Consider the following 8,211-nt stretch of genomic DNA (forward strand, 5'->3'; position numbering starts at 1 on the left):
TTCCCTACATTCACGAGATGTTGAGAAATATTCAAATACATCAGTATAATTAATAATTATATATAATGTTATAAAATTATAATAATTCAATACTTTTATTAAAGATTGGAAAAGTGTAGGCCGCATACGAAGCGCAAATTCTCGTTAACATGCACGGGTAGTGATAATTAGAAATGATGTTAATAAGGCTTCCTTTATGCACGTATGTGTATATAGGATAATAAGGATACGGTTTCCCTTTACGCAGTGCTACAATCTACGAGTGTACACTGGTAACTGATATTATGTTTTTACTTATATTGAGTTTGAATTGTAATAAATAAAACGGTAATCAAAGAAAAAAAAAAGAAGGCTCTTAAACTTAAACTAAAGGCTTTTCAAGTTTAAGTTGCAGATAATATAAACTATAAGACATATTACAAAAACAAGTGTTACGAAACTATTGAACTTTCTGTCAAATAATTAAATGATCAAAAAGTTCATCTATATGTACGACGATGCATACTTTCAGTCACTTTAGACACTTGAGTGGTGAAAAAATTTTTCCAGCAGAAAAATAGAGGGAAATACTTTTCCTTTCTTTTTTTTTTAAACGAAATAAAATACAACTCACACATATAATTCAACCGAGTCTTCGGTAATCCTCTTACTAAATAATACAATAAAAATGAATAATATTTTATTGTTGTATTATAACATTTTCACAAGTTATGCTCTACAAAAGATCAGTTTATCGTTGACAACATATACAGTGTCCATGTAAAAAAAGCGTATCAATCAATTTCCATTTGTAAAACCTCAATAGCCTATAGTCGGAGGTTATTTTCCACAGTGACTTACTTACATAAAGGAGTAACAATAGCAATATCAACATTACATACGGAAAACTGCTTAGGCTGCCTGTCTAAGCCTCATGATTCTATAACTACAATCTACAACTCTGATGGTGAAGCAAATTGAAATATCTGGGACCCGAAAGTGAGAGAGAGAGAGAGAGAGAGAGAGAGAGAGAGAGATATTGCGAATTTTGGGATATTTGTATGTGCGAGTTTGACGCGCGACTTTTAATTTCTTTCATCCGCAAATTAATCGTAATGTTGGTGAAAGCCCGAGCTCTTGGCGAGTAAGGGTTAGCCACGTGGGAGGGTGGATGCGAGGTCGGGTCAAGCATCGGTGAAAGAAGAGAATCGTTTTGGGAGGCGCTGCTGGCACTGACAGCCGTCCTATTAGAAATCCTACTCTCAGCGCGACGCTTTGAGTCGTAATAATGACCCCCGCGAAAGTACGGTCTCGGTATGAAAACGCAATACGTGCGACAGTGTACACATGGCACATGTCTTTTCCGCCACGGAGAAATCGCTTAAGCGGCCGTTTCGTTGCTAATTTTCCTCGTTCCTGAGCGTCGGAGAGTTTGTTATTAAAATTTAGTTGGCTTTCTTTCGCTGGCATTCCGTCGTGTCGACTGGTCGAATGGTTGAGTGCCTTAGAGAGAAAAAGATAGAGATAGAGATAGAGATAGATAGAGAGATAGAGAGAGATTGAAAGAGCGAGTGAGAGTGGTGTTGGGTGAAGGGACGGTGGAGTTCGCGGTCGGCGGTCGTCGCGGCCATCGGTGGTAGGGGGTTGGAGAGGAGTGAGGGTCAGAAGAGATAGGCCCCCTTTCTTTTTTGTCTTTTCGCGTTCCGTGAATTCGTCGACTGTATTTCCGGTTGGTCCCTTTGATATACTTACTCGATCAAATGACCCTCTCGTGCAGACTTTCTTTATTATTAGCTCGAATAGAAATGCGACTGGCGCTTGTTTCAAAAGATTTATATATACATTTATATTTATATACATATTCCCTCCCCCCTCCCCCTCCCGCTCCCACCATCCATCCCACCTTGCCCACTCTTTATTTTCAGCGTATTTTACTCGTTGATTATTATATGGATGACATGCCATTATTTTGGGATATTTTGTGTGTGGCGTCGGTTCGACGAGCTTACTTGGACTATTTAAGTATAACCGGATTGGCTTTGCTATTTAGTTGATGAAAATTTCTTTTTTTTTCACCAAAAGAAGCAATTTCTTTTGGCGGCTCAATATATCTATTTAACATGTATTCTGTAAATTAATTAATACATTATTATATTGTAGTGTAACGAAAAGGCATCATGTGTTCGTAGACCATTGTCGAACTTCTTACTCATCGTTCTCTTTTTAATTTGTTCGTATTAGTACCGCAAACGATAGTTCATATGCGTATCGGCAATTTATTATCTTACATATACGTCTTGGTGCCATATATCGAAGAGTTAATCGTAATTGCCCTTGTTAATTAAAATATCAAGTAATTTCATTAGTTTGCGAGTAAAATTCCATTCGATCCGACCATGTCGCTCGATGGCGCAAAATTTTGTTAAATCAAATCCAAGCGACCTAATCTTGACTCGGCATCACGATGATATTGGCCAACTAGTAAACCTTTACAGATTAAAATCAATTCAGTTGATTAAATTATTCACTCAGCCATAGGTAACTTTAAAGAACTAAAACGTTCGATTAACGGCACAGTGCCTTCGAATACGCGCAAACATGGAAATAAATGGTCTGCTACTCACCAACTCCCACCTTGCTACTACGCGATGAAAGAAGAAACAAAAAAAAAACATAATAGGAATGGAATGGTTAAATACCGCGAGCATTAATTCCTTTCCCAATGTGCATCCACGGCCTATCCCGGGGATTGCAGCGATCCTTTTAACAAGACTGCAATGTAAAATAATGCGAGACCGCGGTTGACTTTGCGCTGCATAGCGACTGTCACGAGCGAGTGTCCTTAAAATCGAGGTCGTGGCGCGCTCCCTACGAGGAGCATCGACCACTGCAGTTGGATTTTAGTTTAATGATTTCCGCCGGACAATGACTACGGTAATAGCGCCCGAAACCTGACGGGTATCGGGGCACCCCCGCCGCGTTCGCGCTTTCGTGAATTCAGCGCTGCCGACTCGCGCTGGCAAACTTCCGCCGAAAATGACTTTATGTGGCTTGTCGCCGACCCCGAGAATTTAGTGATCTAAAGCCACTGCTCGTAACGGTTAAACAATTTGATGTTCTCGTTTAACGTAAATTTAGAATTCAATGTTTCAACCTTTTTCTTCTTCGTAATCGTCGATTCTTCATCGATCTCGTTCGATATTTCAATTCGTAATTCGTCGTCGTCGTCGTCGTCGTCGTCGTCGTCGTCTTCTTCTTCTTCATCTTTTGTTTGCTATTTCGCCTTGATTCTATCAACTCGAGTGGACAAATATTAGTAGGGAGAAATTCCATTAAATTTTTTTAAGGTTGGATGGGCAAAATTATTCCCCGCACAGTTTTTTTTTGCTCCATCGAGGCCATATCGATTGCGCAACTTTGCCATGAACTTAACTTTTTTTTTTCCTTTCTTTTCTTCAACGAGGGACGTTTGCGCCACGAGTAGCGCAGCTGGATAAACAATCTCCTGTCACCTGAAACTTTAATCTACGTATATTAAAGCAAAATGGCTAAAAGTAGAGGCACAGATTCGCACGAATTCACGGGATTTCAACGCTATATTCCATTTCATATCGGCATGGATTTCCATCACGATGCATGGCTTATCTCCTTAATGTTCAACAAGATGCATCAAAATTTCTGCCAAAAGAATAACGTGGAAACTATATTGAACGCATAGTTTCTCAGAGTGTCCACTCATACTTTAAAAGGAGAACGGTGGCTACGAGAAAGTGGTGAAGTTGGAGGGGGAGAGGTAGCGGAGTGCCAGTGTGCCGGACACACTTAACGTACGAAATCGTTAAAGCGAGCGAGCCAAGGCAGATGCTCTCGAGACGATAGGCGAAGAAACGACCGCGTCCCTTTAAACAATCCGATCAACGTCTTCGACACGCTATGTTGACTCCCCCGGAGTAGACGAGCTTCCTGGGGACGTGACCGCCGCCGCCTCGCCCCACCGCGATCCTACAGGTAGTGTGCCAGGCACCAGGTCCCCTTCGGGTCTTTAAGGTGTCGCGCGCGTGGCACCGGTGGACTTTCATGCACCGCTGGCTTTCTTAAGGACGGACCCCTTGCGAGCGCGATTTCCGTCCACCTTGGCCAACGACGGTTTACTAGCTTATCTACCGGGCATTATGACCCAGCGCTAACAATATTACGTGGTTTTAAGTGGCCCAACGGTCTGCCCGGCTATTTACTTCTTAGCGATGAGCTTCCTTCAACACGGTGGCGAGCTGGCTTATTTAAAAATATATTTCCCATTTTTTTGTTTTTTTTTTGTTTTTTTTTTTGTTTTTTTTTGTTTTTTGTTTTTTTTAACCAACGATCGCTCATCATTTACGTTTCAAGACTCTTGACGCGCCTTAGAGCTTAACGGTATGTATTATCACGATTAAAATGCCCAACTTTCTTTCTTACAGGCGTAATAAAGAAATTGCAGTTACATGTTAAAACTTGGCGTACTTTATAATGAATCGACATACTGTCAATTGTACGTTAATTTTTTCATTTATTGCTTTGTTTTTTTTGTTCTTTTCTTTTAATATCTATTCGCTAGTGTAAACGCTATCTTAAATACACGCGTTGCAAACAATTATTTTTGCAAAAAAAAAAAAAAAAACAAAAAAAAAACAAAAAAAAAACGAATATAAAAATAAAAACACGTAAAAAAGAAATAATCATAAAATGGACGAACATTTTTTAAACAGATTCAAATTAAATTACATTCCAACATAAAAAAAAAAACAGAAGAAAAAAAAGAGAAAAAAAAAGAGAAAAAAAAAGGTTATAGTTGCATATTTTTGCTGTAATAATGTTTTGTTTGTAGCTTTGAGATACAACGTAAAATCCAAATATAATTAGAATTCGGAGAAAGTAAATCTCGAAATACTTTAATGTTAAATATTTATAATAATTAAAATAAACGATAAAAGCATTTCGATTAATGATCCTCTTAAATTTTTCAATTAACAAAAAGAAAGCTGCGTGCAATTTATTTGATAAATGGCAATAACCAGGTTCATATATATAGAAAATTGTAAAGATTACAGAAAACAAAGACAAAACAAAAACAAAAAAAAAAAAAAAAAAAAAAATTAAATTAAATTAGAATTTAATTTAATTTTAGAGAATTAGTTTTTTGTTGAATAATATTTATATTAAATAAAAATTCTTTTCTTGTTTCTTTCTTTAAAAACTAACTTGAAATGTGGTCGTATATTACAATGGTCGACTTTAATATCGCTAAATTACGACTTTATAAAAATCTATTAAATAATTTAATAAAACTACGAATATTATTTCAGTCCTGGAAAAATGCATGTTTTTATGAAAAAATGAATTTCACCATAAGGATAGCCAATCGTAATTAATTTCCATTTGGTTGTAAAAAAAAAATTCACATATATATATATATATATATATATATATATGTATGTATACGTATAATAATAAATATTAATTATTTTATAATTCTTTATTTACCTAAAAATTTATCGATCCAGCAGGGCTAGTATTATTCTTTACAAATTTCGACGTGGGTAGGCAACTTTTATTACATCCGTTAATTGAACTTTTGCAATAAGTCCGGACCGATAAACATAAACTTAATAATTCATAAAGATAATTCTCTCTACTTCTTATAATTGAAATCTCCTAAGCAATTTCAAAAACTGCGAATTTATCACACGATTTCTATAATGAGCATTCTTTGAAAATTTTGATTATTATTTAAATTTTATTATACGCTCTAATAAAGAATTAAATTTCATAAATAATTAATGTTATATAATTAAACTAAAATGAGCTTGGGATGGACAATACAGCTCCCAACGTTAATTTGAATAATCTAAAAATTCGAAAATCAATAGACCGCCTCGACCATTCTCGCGCAGCACCGGCATCACGAACGTTACCAAATCCCTTACAAATAAACATCTAATATTTTGATATCAAATTTTTCATAATGGGCTTGGACTATTTATCGGATAATTTGTCAGCCGGGGTAACGAATATTTCGGTATTTCACTCAGCGCATTAGCGTAAGGGTGGGCGCGCAGTCTGGCGACTTTTAACGGAAAATATCGACTTGAGATTCGACTTCATTATAATCCGACCTTAAATATCACAATGGCGAAATAACATCGTCATCGCGTCGGGCGTCCATCTCCATTATTAGGGACCGTTATGTTTTTCTCTCTCTCTCTCTCTCTCTCTCTCTCTCTCTCTCTCTCTCTCTCTTCATCTGTAAAAGCACGTGCTCGTGACGTGGGACGTGCCATCGGGGTCCGAGCTGTTTGCCATACGACGATTCTGCGCTCTTGAATCGATAATCATCTCGAGGGTGCCTCGGCGCATAATGCCGCGACCTCTGGGCCGTATTTTACGTTTTCTCGATTAAGGAGCCGCAGCGGCTCTCTTCGCAGCGTTGCCCTCGCGTGCCATCTGTCAAGTCTCCCTTCGACCTTTTTCACTTTCATTTTTTCGTCGCTCGCAATAAATAAGGCGGTGGTCTTTAGTCAGGTAGCCCGCGTAAGGGCATTAATCACGCGGTCGATTGTCATCAAGTTGCAGGGCAACGCGATTTGCTTTTATCACGATCCTGCGATATATCCGTACAAGCGGTTTAGCGCTTATTTTAATTGGCTAATGGGCATTACGAGCGCGAGTGTTAATTTGCGAGAACCGATGTTATGGTAAGTGGACTTGGAGTTGGTGTGGGACTAAGCCATGAGGCCCGTGTCAATCTAGCTTCTTGACGAGAGAGTGCCGATCGAAATTAAGTACCTGTTGCTCGATACTCTGACAATCCGTAGTGTTATTATGAAAAGGGCCTTAATGTCCGTTCAGTCAGTTCGAAAAATATTCATTTTCCAGGCATTCATGAAAAAGCACGTGCTCGACATTAACGCTTTAAAAGACAAATTGGTTCGACAAATGAAAATGAAATTGCAATTAATCAACGAGCCGTAATTAAAATATGTAAATAACCAATAACGTTTATTATAATTATTATTGTTCCTGCTGTTATTATTATTATTATTATTATTATTATCATTATCATTATTATTATTATTATCATTATTATTATTATTATCATTATTATTATTATTATTATTATTATTATTATTATTATTGTTACGAGTGGATAATTAATAATAAAGCCGCTAGCAACGTAGCCAAATAATTGCGAGATGAGATTCATTTTAACAGAAAATCAATGAGCTGATCGTTAAGAAGTAGACGAAGCAGAAGAAGATGATGATGAATGAAGAAAGAGAAGAAAATAATGACGACGACGACGACGACGACGACAACGATGATGATGATGATGATGATGATGATGATGATGATGATGAGAACAGGTACCGGAAGCTTGCAATAAAATAACTTTTAATTACAAAATATCAAATCTAATGCCGTATAGGGACGGCAGTGAGCGTGGGTGGGATACGCCGCGATATTCGCTCGCATCGTAAAGTAGGGGCGGTGCATTGTAAGTGCGACGGTGTGCCTTGTTAATGGCAAACGTCCGACGTTGCAGGACGAATCTCATGAAGGTTATTGAGGCTGAAGATAGCCTAGGACCGATAACACGAGTACATAAGATATCGTTTGGCTTCCTAGCCCGACGACCTCCTTATCTTGATTGAAATCTCAGACTCTTGCTTACTTCCACCCTCGCTCAAGTACGTAAGACTAGATTGCCTGGATCTTCCTATTATCATCGAGCAAGATTATTACGTTCGGGCTGCTTCTACGTGGCGGATAAATTACGAATAATGTAATTGTACATTTGCCGAAATTAAATTATATAAGTATGAATGAGCTACATAAGCGGGAAAATTTTCTGTCTATTAAAATGCTTAAATGCTTAAATTCAATATTGCCAGTTGGTCCTGCGGAGGCGATATTTTTATCGTAAAGTAGGATTTTTGCGAATAGATTATCGCCTTGTGTCTCTCTTCCATTTAGTGAAATTAATTCGGAAAATTCTACCGTTCGATCGACAGTTGTTTATTCGAATTTGATGAAATAGCTTATATAGTTCATTATTTCATGATAGTATTTGACGAAATATCCGGCATTATTTCATAAAAATCATGGCTCGGTATCTTTCATCCCCCATAAAACATTGTACAGTTTTACATGAACGATTGGTCATACTTTCCATTTGATTAATTAGACTCAGGGCAT

This window comes from Ceratosolen solmsi, unplaced genomic scaffold (genome assembly GCF_000503995.2).
Source record: "Ceratosolen solmsi marchali unplaced genomic scaffold, CerSol_1.0 scaffold56, whole genome shotgun sequence".
Taxonomy (NCBI): domain Eukaryota; kingdom Metazoa; phylum Arthropoda; class Insecta; order Hymenoptera; family Agaonidae; genus Ceratosolen; species Ceratosolen solmsi.